The sequence below is a fragment of the Euprymna scolopes genome, chromosome 45 (genome assembly GCF_053919585.1).
Source record: "Euprymna scolopes isolate OS-2025 chromosome 45, ASM5391958v1, whole genome shotgun sequence".
Classification (NCBI taxonomy): Eukaryota; Metazoa; Mollusca; class Cephalopoda; order Sepiida; family Sepiolidae; genus Euprymna; species Euprymna scolopes.
The window spans coordinates 23,658,218-23,671,735 of NC_136526.1; the positions used below are offsets into that span (position 1 = coordinate 23,658,218).

At 31.0% G+C, this 13,518-nt stretch overlaps 1 protein-coding gene across 2 annotated transcripts in view; it reads right to left on the reverse strand.

The window, feature by feature from the left end:
- The window catches only part of LOC145269289 (ATP-dependent DNA/RNA helicase DHX36-like), a 180,114-nt gene that overhangs the window by 21,939 nt on the left and 144,657 nt on the right, over positions 1-13,518 (reverse strand). The window lies entirely within an intron of this gene.

The window sequence follows — 13,518 nt, forward strand, 5'->3', positions numbered from 1 at the left end:
GATGGGTAGAGGCGAATTATTTTTTATTTTGAATTTCGATTTTATATTTTATTTACTTAGTTTCTTGTTAGTTATTGAATACAGTTAGTATATTTGTCTCGGTATTAAATGAGATCCGGTTAATAAGGGGCTGTAATTTTTTAATTAGTATGATTTCTAGTAATTTTAGTCGTTGTGTGTAATTGTTAAGATATCGATTGTTAGTATGTTAGTATTGTTAGTTAAGATAATTCTAATGTTGGACGACTGTAGGTTTTTATCGTGGAATGGTGTTCTTTTATGACGCTATTGTCAGCTAAATGATAGGTTAGTCGTCGGTAGAGTGCTGTTGTGTTTTTTTTGGATAATATACAACATGTCAGCTGAAATAAAAAGACACTGCTCAGCGAATTGAAAAGATATATATATATATATATATATATATATATATATATATATATCCACAGTATATTATTATATTAAATGTCAGTTCATCAACATTTATTTCCTGCAGACGTTTTTCCTCTAACGCAAGAATGTTAAAACATAGCTCTAGAGTTGAATTAGATTTGAAAAGAATTGTCTTAATTGTTCTAATTAATTGAACAAATTTAGCTCTATCTTAACTATTTCCCTCACCTCCTATCACCATGTTGATTCAACCACTCTCTAATAATTTTTAATGTTTCTGTCAGCGTTTAGAGAAAGAGTGACTTTTTTCTCAGCGTCACCATCTAATTTACATATGTGTGTCTTTACACACCAAACACGTATGTAAATTAGATAGAAAAATAAGGCTTTTTAGTTTTACATAAGAAAAACATAACAGAAATAAAGGCTTCTTATTATTAGTTACTGAGATTTTGAGAAAACTTATTGCTACTTTAATTTCAGAGAAAGCCGATAGCTTTTATCAATGAGAAATCAATGGTAAACAGCTGTTGCGATAATGAAATGTTTTTTAAACAAATGGAAAGTGCTGGAAATCTGGGAAAACTTGTCACTCAGACTCAAGGGAATACATCTTCTTGCAGGTGAACTATCATTGATAACGACCCCTCCCCCCTGCATATGTATGAAAACTCTTATGAATAAAATAATAATAATGAAGTTCTTCATCTTCAAGCGAGATCATCATTCACTATCATTAACATTTGACAATAGTTGAACGGGCGATATTCAGGAGTAATAAAATTTGAAATTGTCGATATCAACAAATTATCAATCTGCATTTCTGATCAAAAAAAAAACATGTGCAAGATTGGTTTTTGAGAAAATAATGCCAAATATTTCAAATCCATATTTTGAAAACAAAGAGATACGTTATCAATATAATCAGGTCAATTGCAGTCGTCAGAAAGAGAGAAAAGCGTGGACGCCTACAAGATTCACACACCTACCATGTGGCGTGTTAACTAGACAGGATACAAGAAGATAACAAGCTGGGTTATCTGGTGTTACCTGGATATTATATGAAAAATAGCAAATGGAATGCGCTTGGACGAATTCATAGCACTTGTGCCCTTTCAACTCTAGACTAACCTGAAAAGTAGCAAAATTCCACCCCTTCATTGTTTAAACTGGAAAGCCTTCTATTCTTAATAGTTTCTTCTCCCAGATTACTAGACATTGGAATTCCCCCGTTTTCCTTCTTGTACTAACCTGCAGAAGTTTAAATGTAATGTGAACAAACAATGTTCAACTTCCCACAGACAATCCCAAATATTAGCCGCTTTCATTCCAAGTATGGTGTAAAAAAAGAGTAAAACAAAAAAAATGCGGACGAACAACAAACAATATCATCACGTTTCCAATTATTTACGCTTAACCTTTCGACAGCTTTGAAGCATGTGAAAGAAATAGATACAAGTTCATCTTTCTGAACGCATCTTCCTTTGTGTCGCATAAACAGTGGATATCAGGTCGTAGCTATTAGCTGGCAATCTGTACAAAAAAAGGTGGATTTCTGAAAGTCACCAGTGACCTTGAAGCTTTCATGATCTATAAGCTGCAGTAGTCATCCCCAGCAATCTATTGTGATATTATTGATGCTCCCCCCCCCTCTTGTTAGGAAGTTAAAAAAAAAAAGAGGAAGTTTATCAGCAGAATAAAGGTATTGGAAGTTGTTCACCAGGGCATACAAAAGGCACCTGAAATAGGATTGTTAATCAAGATGTGGCAGTAATTAGGACAAAGGAGATCAATATGGTTAGAGTTTACAGTCAGTTTTTAGTTGTGGCAAGGAGTTTTGCAACAGTTTGGGACAGTGTACAAAGTCTTGAGGTTGTGACGGTTGAGGACAGTGACCAATCTAATATAGTTGAATGCAAGTTGTGGCTTAGATCGAGACGAGCTGATGTCAACTGATGACATAGAAGCCTCAACAGACTATGTGGATATGAACATTAATGTTTAGAAGGTCGTTTTTTTGTGATGGTCTGACGCACGCACACAGAGCCCAACTGGTATTTATAGGATGTGTCAGAATTTATTTCTCTAGTGTTATTTGATTTTTTTTTTACTTGTGAGCCACTGCGCAACCCTACGGCAGTCACCAAAGTGCGAGAAACAACAGGACGGCCAGTCATCAGCAACAAATCCAACATGAAACATTCTACTGCATGGATAATCATCATCATTCACTGTAACAAATGAACCAGTAATTCATTTCAAGATGATTGTTGATCTTCTAATACTGTCGTCGTCATCATCATCATCATCATCACCCTCTAATAAAATAATCAGATTAAAAAACACTAGCTGAAGTAACATTATATACTAAATTTCTTGTCTCTTTGTCAATACTGACTTCCTGTCATGATGCAACTTTCTGCATACATCAGCCTAATCTTTAATAGAAAATTGCCTTATTTTATTTTACCTGAAAATAGCATAAGTTGTATTTTTTTTTTGTTATTTAAAGAAATCACTCATACTTCTTTGTAAGTTTATATATTTTATTTTCATTATATTTAAAAACTTTTAATTCAAACAGATCTTTGCAAAATAAATAAATAAATAAAAATAAACAAATAATTAATTTTGGTAGCACAATTAGCCACCAAATTATGACCAGTAAAAGATAAGCAAACTTTGAATGGTCATAATTCGGTGGCTAATTGTGCTTCCAAAATTATTATTTTTTTTTTTTGTAAAGTTCTGTGTGTTTGAATAGAAAGTAAATTAGTCCAAAAGCAAATTTTCAGTGTATAACTGCAAACTTTAAACATGTGAAAAAGCATTGCAGATGTATCACGTAATGTTGTGATGTATAACAATAGTCATTATCCTATTACCTCTTGGAAAACAAAACGTACAAAAGTAACACATAAGCACAACTTTGTGCATCTAAAACAACTAACACATTGAATCTTCATGATATGAGACACACCCCAGGGCAGATCAAGCTACGTTTTTCTTTTAATTGAAAAAAAAAAAAAAAAAAAAAAAAAAAAAAATTGATAATTCAGTAAAGTTTTTAACTTGAGTTTTTTGTGTGTGAAAGACAATTTAAAACCAATATTAAAGGCGCTAGGGAAATAATTGTAAATTTATAATTATTTCTCTTGTGCCATTAATGGAGAAAGGATGAAATTTTGTATCAACATTTTATAGAAAATTTTGTAAGGGATATAGAAAGAGGGAGATATATTCATAATATAGAAGTAAATAGATATTTAGATATGGAAGAAGATAGATAGATAGATAGATATTGGAGGGAGATAGTTTTTTCTTTTGTTTGTTTTTTTTTTTACATAGGAATCACCACTTACGAAAGCCCAGAGGCCACTCCAGGATAATGGTTAAAGAGTGTACAATAGTCAATGATAGGTACATAGATATGGGAGGAGATAGATGAGTAGATGTGGAAGGAGATTATATATATATATATATATATATATATATATATATATATATATATATATATATATATATATATATATATACGAGTGAAAGTAAAAACAATTTAATTTTGATGTTGCCAATCAAGAAAAGCAACAGTTTTAAATCACGAGGCAGAGGCTGGAGAAAATAAATAAAATTATAAAAAAGAATAAAAAAAAAAAATGAAAGAAAATTTTTTTTTAAATTAAAGAAAAAAAATCGACAGACAAAAAAAAAGGAAAGAAAGAAAAATGAAGGGTTTTGAATCCTTTGATGACAATGGGATTATGGATGAAAACTAGAAAGAAAAGGAATCGTTCTGGAATTAACCACGAAAAGAAAAAAACAAAAAAACGGTAAAATAAAAATGGCGTTAAACTATTTTAGTTAAAGGGAAAGATTGGAAAAAGGCTAAAAATTCCACAACAGTTGGCAGTTTATTTAATAATGGCTGACGTTTATTGATCCATGGAAAGGATAAAAGGTTATGAGCAGCAGCAACAGGAGATAGTCCATAGGAGAGGAAGGCGGAGAGATAAGGGAGGGTATAGAGGGGGAGGGGTAATAAGGGAGTCTAATAACCAGAGGCTGATAAGCACAATGGACATAAAAGTGCAGACCGCATTAAACATCTGCTTCTCAAGTTATCCTTATCTTCTTTCTTAAAAAAAGAAGAAGAAAAAGGAGAAGTAAAAACAAAGTCTGATTGATGGTTCAATGGTCAAGGAAGCAAGTGGCGACCTGCAGGTTACAGATCAATACACACCAATGTCTCCTTTCAATTCTTGTTTTTCTTCTAACCAACGGGTGGAAAAAAATATTTATAGCCGATCTATAAAGGACAGCAAACTAAATGACTCTCCATGTTTTTTTTTTTTTTTTTTTTTTTTTTTTTAGTGTGCTCTATTTGTCTACCGTGGCAAGATTTGACAAAGGGGCAGTTGGTTTTTGATGTGAAAGGTAAACCTAACCCCACCCGAAACAAAAGCGCTTGGAGGATCAGTTTTTAAAAATAGCCTGTTAGTTCCCTCGGATACTAATAGTGAGAATTCCATTGGGGGGAGAGGCAGGTAATAAGGCTTTTGAAAGCGAAAAAAAAAAAAATAAAAAATAAATAAAAATAAATAAAAATAAAAAAAAATAAGAAAAAAATAAAGAAAAACACATTTTAAGGTAGAGAGTGCGAAAAATAAAAATTCAAGATATATTTTGTGTAATTTTTTAAGAAACCATCAAAATCGTAAGTTAAAACAAAATTAGGTTAATTATGGAGAAGAAACAATGTTATCCGAATAAAAATCTTGAGGAAAACAACCTTTTCATCAAAATAGGAGAAACTAATGATATAACAGTGAGGGGGGGGACAGTAAGAATTTTTCTCATTCGCTGATATTAACAGACATGTCTCAATAAGAACAGTTCTTGTTTAAGTTTGAACTTTTGCAATATTGATGCATATTGCAAGAAGCTTTCAAGCTGTCTGAGCTGATTTGATGCCAAACCCGAATTTGGCAGTGAGAATAGTGCATCACTGAAGACACATGACAAAAAAAAAATGTAGTTTGTAATCAAATTGAATAAGACATTAGATGGATCATTAAATGTGACATGCCGTTCAACAACAGCTCACCCCACCCCTTCCATCATATCTTTCGACTAGCAATGACTGAAATCATCACATTTCATTCCCATAAAACGGAAACTGATAGTAATGATAACAACAAAAAAAAAAAATCAACATCTCTTTATACTGTCCAGATTTAATCCTCGTCTGAGTTCAGAACTAAGTCTATCTTTAAAACTCGCATAACAAATCAATCATATCATTCTCACACCATTTCTACCAATATATGTCCTCAGTCCTAACTGATAAAGTTTTATTCCATGGTTGCCGCAATATAGCTTTGCATGGTTACCATAATATATTTTTGCATGGTTGTCCCAATATAGCTTTGCATGGTTACCAAAATATATTTTTGCATGGTTACCATAATATAGCTTGCATGGTTACAATAATATATTTTGCATGGTTACCATAATATATTTTTGCATGGTTACCATGATATAGCTTTGCATGGTTACCATGATATAGCTTTGCATGGTTACCATGATATAGCTTTGCATGGTTACCATAATATAGCTTTGCATGATTACCATAATATATTTTTGCATGGTTACCATGATATAGCTTTGCATGGTTACCATAATATAGCTTTGCATGATTACCATAATATAGCTTTGCATGGTTACCATAAACAAGAAATTCTAATTACATAATATTAAAATATAAAAAATAAATGGATTCATTTATGTAATAGTTATATAATAGATTCTTTTTACATCAAAAAATATGCATGTGAAAAGTAACGCACATATGAACATTAAGTTGAGGTTAATTATTATCATTTCAATCATTATCTCCTGATTAATTTACATTGTGTTTCTTGGCCACAACATAGACCAATACGTCTTCTCTCAAGAAACTCAACACACATTCGTAACCTTTTTTGCAAGTTTAAAAAATTCAATATACAAATTTACTCTCAAAGACGATCCGTAATTATGTGAAGCAAAGTTTCCTGACAGCAACCCAACCAGGTGATACATTATTTTTATCGCGGCATTAATTCTAAGTAATTGTCCACCAAAGCAGTTCAGCTGTATTTTTGTTGCTTTTTTTAATCAAAAACATATTATGCACTATTCTGTGTTATAACTAGGGTTATGACAACAGCATATTCTTTTATTGTTTGGACTCTTGATTGTGTATCCATTGATATCTTATATGCTTTTATATAGAGTGACGTGGTTCTTGGTTGACTGTGTCAGATATATACTTGAGTATCAAAACAATGATAAAAATATTCTGTTGTAATAGGCCTAGTTATAACACTCCATGTCATATCAAAGGAGCATTCCAAGCGCTTTGGTTGCAACAGGGATACACGACTAATGAGTTTTCAGTTGTTGCTAGTCAAAAACTAATATTTAGTACAACGAAATAGTGATCAAGCGTTTCATGCAAATATTTCATGTTATTCATACAAATGTGAAAATTAAACCAAAAACAAGTTAAAAAAAAATGTAAGAAAAAACAATTTTAAAAAAGGTAAAAATATACAATTTAAAAAAGGTAAAAATATACAATTTAAAAAAGGTAAAAATATACAATTTAAAAAAGGTAAAAATATACAATTTAAAAAAGGTAAGGAAAAACAATTTTAAATAATGTAAGAAGTAATTTTTTTTCTTATTTCAAAAATGAAAAATATAATAAAATATAATTTTTTAAATTCTTCATCACTTAGCAAATGTTTTTCTGCATCAAATATTGGTTGCTAGTAATTTTCACCCTCTACCATTCTATCATTTATGTCACTTGATGTGCCATTATTTAAGGAAATCTTTGAATAAATCATTCCATGTGTAATGGTTATTCCCTGGTCTGGTTGAGTTGGCTTGCTCCCAAGCATGTACAGTGTCTCTAACCATGCAGTTTGTTTTTGCCATCCTGAGTTAGATCACTCACAATCTAACTTAACCAATCCAGATTGCAACTACTTGCAGGAGTGATAGTGCTGCTAAGTCAGCACTTCATATGCTCACCAGCAAATTTGTGCTAGCCAGGTGAAGAAAAGGAGAACAGGACATCACAGTTGAAGTAAATTTGTGAAAAAAAATCCTCAATGTCATTGAAAAACACTTCTCTTTGCACTCGATGCCGCCGTTCAGTCTCAAAAGAAAAAGGATACTCCTTGTACGGTCAGTTGCACGTGTAAGTGTGAGGTAAGGGTTGCGCAATCTCCAACCACACATCCCCTGAATCGGCTCTGTTTGAGTCCAGTGGCAAGGAAAAGTCAAGGACGACTGGAAACAATGCAGAAATAAGCGAAGAGCACATACAGCACCTGGAAGTCCTAAATGGTGACCAGGTTCAACGTTGCTTAACTCTGGTGATCCAACGTGGGAACCGGTGTGTCTTGGCTAGGTGAAGTTAGTGATCGATTAACTCAGCAAATCTTCTCAGTGGTACAGCAATGATATTTATCTATGAAAGGGAGTCTTCCATCCGTTGGCAAAATCGTTCTGCTCATAATAATTTTATTATTTATTGGAATATGATTGTTGAACATTAAGTAGGAAGTATGTTTCAAAGCTTGGACCTTAGAATTAAACAGCATGTCCCCACATAACTTTTGCTCTACTAACATCATTAACAATTAGCAGACCATTAGATAGAATTGCATAAAAAAATGTAGTGTTGACTTGTTCTCTATATTGAGTAAGTCATAATGCATTTATTAATCATCAATAAGTGATTGCTTTCAAGGACTAAATTGATTTATAGAGAACCAAGCGACGTAATCTAGGCATAATGCTCTATATAACATAAGCAAAAAAACGAATGTACATAAATCTATTACAGAAACTAAAAAAAAACGACCTCAAGTAGAATGTGGCTGTAAATGGACATTTAATGCTATTACGACTAAGCTTATTTCCTTTAACAATTACAAGAAAGCGTCTGAAGCACCGATAGCCAGGACTAATCTTCATCACTCATCAATCAAACTCCTCAGCTTAACATTCACAGACAACATGAATTGGAACAAATACACTGAGGACACTGCCAAAGCGGCTTCTCTCTACTGTGCTAGAATTTTACTCACACCTGAGCATATCCTATACCTCTGCAAAGCCACCATTCATCCCGGTACGGAATAGTGTTGCCAGATCTAGGCTGATGCTAAACAAATCCGTCTAGCAGCAAAATCCCACCCCTTCACTGTTGAGAGTACTAGATGCCAGAAAGTTCTAATAGTTTCTTCTCTTGGACTGTTAAACTTTGTAATTCCCTTCCTGTTTCCTGCTTCCCTGATAGTATTAACATGCAAAAATTTAAATGTAATGTAAACAAACATCTCACACATCTCCTGTAGACATGGTTCCAAATAATAGACCTTACATGCAAGTGGCAATATGCCTTGTTTGGGGTAAAAAAAAAAAAAAAAAATAAAAAAAATAAAATCGTTTTTTTTTCCGACTTTTTTTTAATCCACTTTTTACTCAATTATTATCTCGATAAAATATTTTATTATTCTTTGAATTTAGTTCACGGGTGAGGAAACTTAGTTATCACTGTTTTACCTGCCTTCTTACCATGTTTGGTTTTTAGGCTTTCACTATGACTTAAACTAAATTTTATGGTCTATTCATAATATGTGACACTGAATTATGTTAGGATTGAAAAATTGATTTTCAATTTAGAATACAATGAATTGGTTGCCTCAAAAGTTAGAAAGAATTATCAATTTTATAGATTGCTAAGGAGTTTAGAGCAAAGCAACTAATTCTCAAACTATTTGATATCAATACATTTTCACACATCATAGATTCTCAGGATTTGGCAAAGACTGACAGATGTCAGACGATCAGAGTTCATTCCTAAAGTGAATGATCAAAATTTGCTGAGAATCAGTCAGGAATGTGAAAGATAAACACAGAAGCACAATCAATCGTTATGCCTGTGCGGTGGGAGAGAGCTTGCTAGTGAGAGGAAGTAAAGCTAAAGGATATTGCAAGATTCAACTTCCCTCCTGTTCCATAATGAATTAAAAAACATTTTAATAAAAAAACATAAGGAAAAAGAGAAAAAGAGAAGAGAGTAAACTGAATGGCTAGACAACTAAATTGTTGCTCATCAAATTGTCTGAAGATAGCGGTTTCAATCCTACCCAAAGTCGACCAGAGACTTACTTGGCCAAAAACGTAGTGAGACGACAACAACTATGGATGGCAGTAATTGCTGAGAATGCAATTACGAGATTTGGAGTTCCTATCCCGTCGCGGTTACCACCTAACGAAGGCCAAATTTCAAACAATTATTACAGTTTATAGATCGCCTTCTTAGCTATATTGTGAAAAGAAAATTTCAATTTTCATTCAGTAAAACAAAAGTTATGATGAATTTACTAGTGTTCAAAACCGTAAAAAATAAAGCTGTGAGTGACGTTTTTTATGAAAGGTTTTCATAGCAACCACGTTGCTTTAGCAACTACTGTTGCTACAATTCATTGCTCTCACAAATAGAGAAGCAACAAGTGAAATAGACATAATGAAAGGGAAATAATTAAGAGGGATTTTACTGAAAGCAGACGAGTGCCGTACATTGTTACATGTATGTTATATTTATGGGGACAAAAAAATAAGACTGAAATTAAACAAAGAACAAGTGAATTTACTGGAAGCCTGGAAAATCATGGATTACAATAGAAAAATGTGAGCATGAAAAGTAACATGGTTAAGCTTAAACACAGAAAAGTAAAGAACTAGTTGTTAAAACTCGAAAAGAAAAGAACAAAATATTCTAGCAAAAAATATAATAAATTTATAACTTAAAATATTGCAGCATTGATTATATAATGTTATAAATTGAATTTGAAAAAAAAAATCTTAATTCTTAATTATTTCAAGTTATAAATTTATTATAGTTTTTATTAGAATATCTTGTCCTTTTCTTTTCCAGTTTTAACAACTAGTCCTTTACTTTTCCATGTTTAAGCTTAACCATATTACTTTTCATGCTCGCATTTTTCTATTGTTATATATATATACTAGACTACTCGTGACCCGTTGGGTCAGTATGTTATATTAGCCATGGAATTCATGTATGAGCGTGACACTTGTGACGTAAAGAAAATAGGGTTTTTTTTTTTTTGACATAACAGGAACATTTCTATGAAAGTATATTAAAATGAAAAAAGAATATAGATAGATTTCTATGAGTCGTTCTGTTTATTATAATTAATTATTTTTGAAAAAATAATTTTACAGTTACTGAATAAGTGGTTGGCCATACTTATAGGTAAATGTGCACTGAACAGATACCATAATACTTATTATAGTTAAATTCAAATTTTGATATATCTTTTTTTACAACAAGAACATAACTTATTTTATGGCTGTCAACAGGTTAAAGTAGATTATTCGTAAAAATAAATGCGTTAAAATAACTTAAACGTAATACAGAAATGAACGATATAAAAAAAAAAAAAAAAAAAGCAGACAGTATTAACAATTGTTTATTTGGATAATTTAAATGCAAAAAACAAAAAAACAAAAGAGAAATTGGGATGCTGAAAACGTACACAGTAAAACAATATGTTTTATGGTTGCGTTGATTATTCTGTGTTAATGGCATTTGGACAGATCACTGAAACATGAAAAAAATAATCCTCCCTATTCGTGTAAAGTTACCTATTTTTCCGAATAATCGCTCAAAAATCGAAAATTAAATATGATTTTCCTACGAATCTAACACCGACGAAAGTCATTTAGCAGCAAAAATGCACATGAACCTACTGATTAGAAATATAAGAATGAAAAACCCATCTTGAAATCCTTCAACCAAGTTATAGAAACTTAAAATCTAAAAAAAAAAATAATTAATAAAACCTGAAGCAAAAAAATAAAACATAAATAAAATAGAACTAATATTGAAACAGATTAGTAAATGTGTCAACAAATTCACCGTTCTCACACAACTATTTTGTATCTAGAAATGTAAACAAAAAATAAAGGAAGGAAGGAAGGAAAATGGATGGCTAGAGAGTAGTAGTAGTCTTGGCTTTACTACAATTGTTCCTATGGTTGTCAACGGGTTAAATTTGTTTAGTTATAAGAAAATAGTGATAGTATAGTTGTAATAAAGAATAGTTTCAGAACACCCCCACTCTTCCCATGTTAAATAATAATTTTGAAATAATAACATTAATATTTCAGTGCACAGGTCAAAATCTGCAAAAGAAGCGATTTGTGTTTATTTGTTTACGTTGTTATGGGTTAATGTTTATGCGCGCATGCGCAACCGGATGTTGTAAACCGGAAAGTGGATTACATCACTCGTTACAAGGTCATTTGAGTTTTATAATTATATATATATATATATATATATATATATATATATATATATATATATATATATATATAAATCTTTCTCACACAAAGTTTGTTTTGTATTTTTACTCTTTTTCTTCTCTTAAAACAAGTTGAAAGTTCAATATAAAGACAAAATATATTTGCGCTTCAATTAATAAAGATTAGACATTTGTTTCTTTGAAAAGTGACTTTATTTTGTAAGATACCCTGCAAAAAGGGTGCATTGGTGCAGAGATAGGCATTCTCTAATCTAATGTATAAAGTTATCTGATAACATTTTAGAATTTAAACCTACATAGCATCATATATGACACATCAATATTTGATTCTGTCTAGCCACTTTGTCCTTTTCTTCTTTTAGCATAAAGAGTAAAAAAATTTGGAATTATGTTTCTAAATTTTTGAGATAAAGATTATTTGGATTATTTAGATTCTTCAAACTACTCTTCTCATCTTGAGTGTCATTTTCACGTTTCAGTCAATGCAACTTCCGACCTTCTACAGGTGTATCTGTCTAATTCAAGAATCTTTCTGTTTAATTTGAGAATCAGCATGGTATTTCAAATAGAACCCTTTAATAAACCCATGGGAATAGCATGCTCCTGTTCCGTCAGCCATTACTGGGTAGAAATCCTCAGTAATTTTATTAGCAATGTCATTGTAGTGTCAACTACACTGAGGATTGAACCTTCAACCTCCAGAAGAGTGTAACTTGCAAATGAATTTTACCAAGTACTTTTTCTACTGCATGTCCTTGTCAATTATTTAGGACTTCTACCAAGTCATGTTGGATAAAATAAAGGTGTTTCCAAAAAATACACCTGAAGAAGGTTGGAGGTTACATCAACTGAAACGTTATGAAAAGATGAGAACAGTAATCTAAATCTGAATAATCCAAATAATAAAATTTTGCAAAAATTCCGGTTAAGAAGATTGTTATGATGATGACAATTTTATTTAATGACTCAATGTAAGGGAGGTAAATATTGACACTGAAAATCATGACATCTCATCAGACTAAAATTTTATTTCCTTTCTGTATAATTTAAAACAATTTTATACTAAAATGACATCTCATTAGACTAAAATTTTATTTCCTTTCTGTATAATTTAAAACAATTTTATACTAAAATGACATCTCATTAGACTAAAATTTTATTTCCTTTCTGTATAATTAAAAACAATTTTATACTAAAATGACATCTCATTAGACTAAAATTTTATTTCCTTTCTGTATAATTAAAAACAATTTTATACTAAAATGACATCTCATTAGACTAAAATTTTATTTCCTTTCTGTATAATTAAAAACAATTTTATACTAAAATGACATCTCATTAGACTAAAATTTTATTTCCTTTCTGTATAATTAAAAACAATTTTATACTAAAATGACATCTCATTAGACTAAAATTTTATTTCCTTTCTGTATAATTAAAAACAATTTTATACTAAAATGACATCTCATTAGACTAAAATTTTATTTCCTTTCTGTATAATTAAAAACAATTTTATACTAAAATGACATCTCATTAGACTAAAATTTTATTTCCTTTCTGTATAATTAAAAACAATTTTATACTAAAATGACATCTCATTAGACTAAAATTTTATTTCCTTTCTGTATAATTAAAAACAATTTTATACTAAAATGACATCTCATTAGACTAAAATTTTATTTCCTTTCTGTATAATTAAAAACAATTTTATACTAAA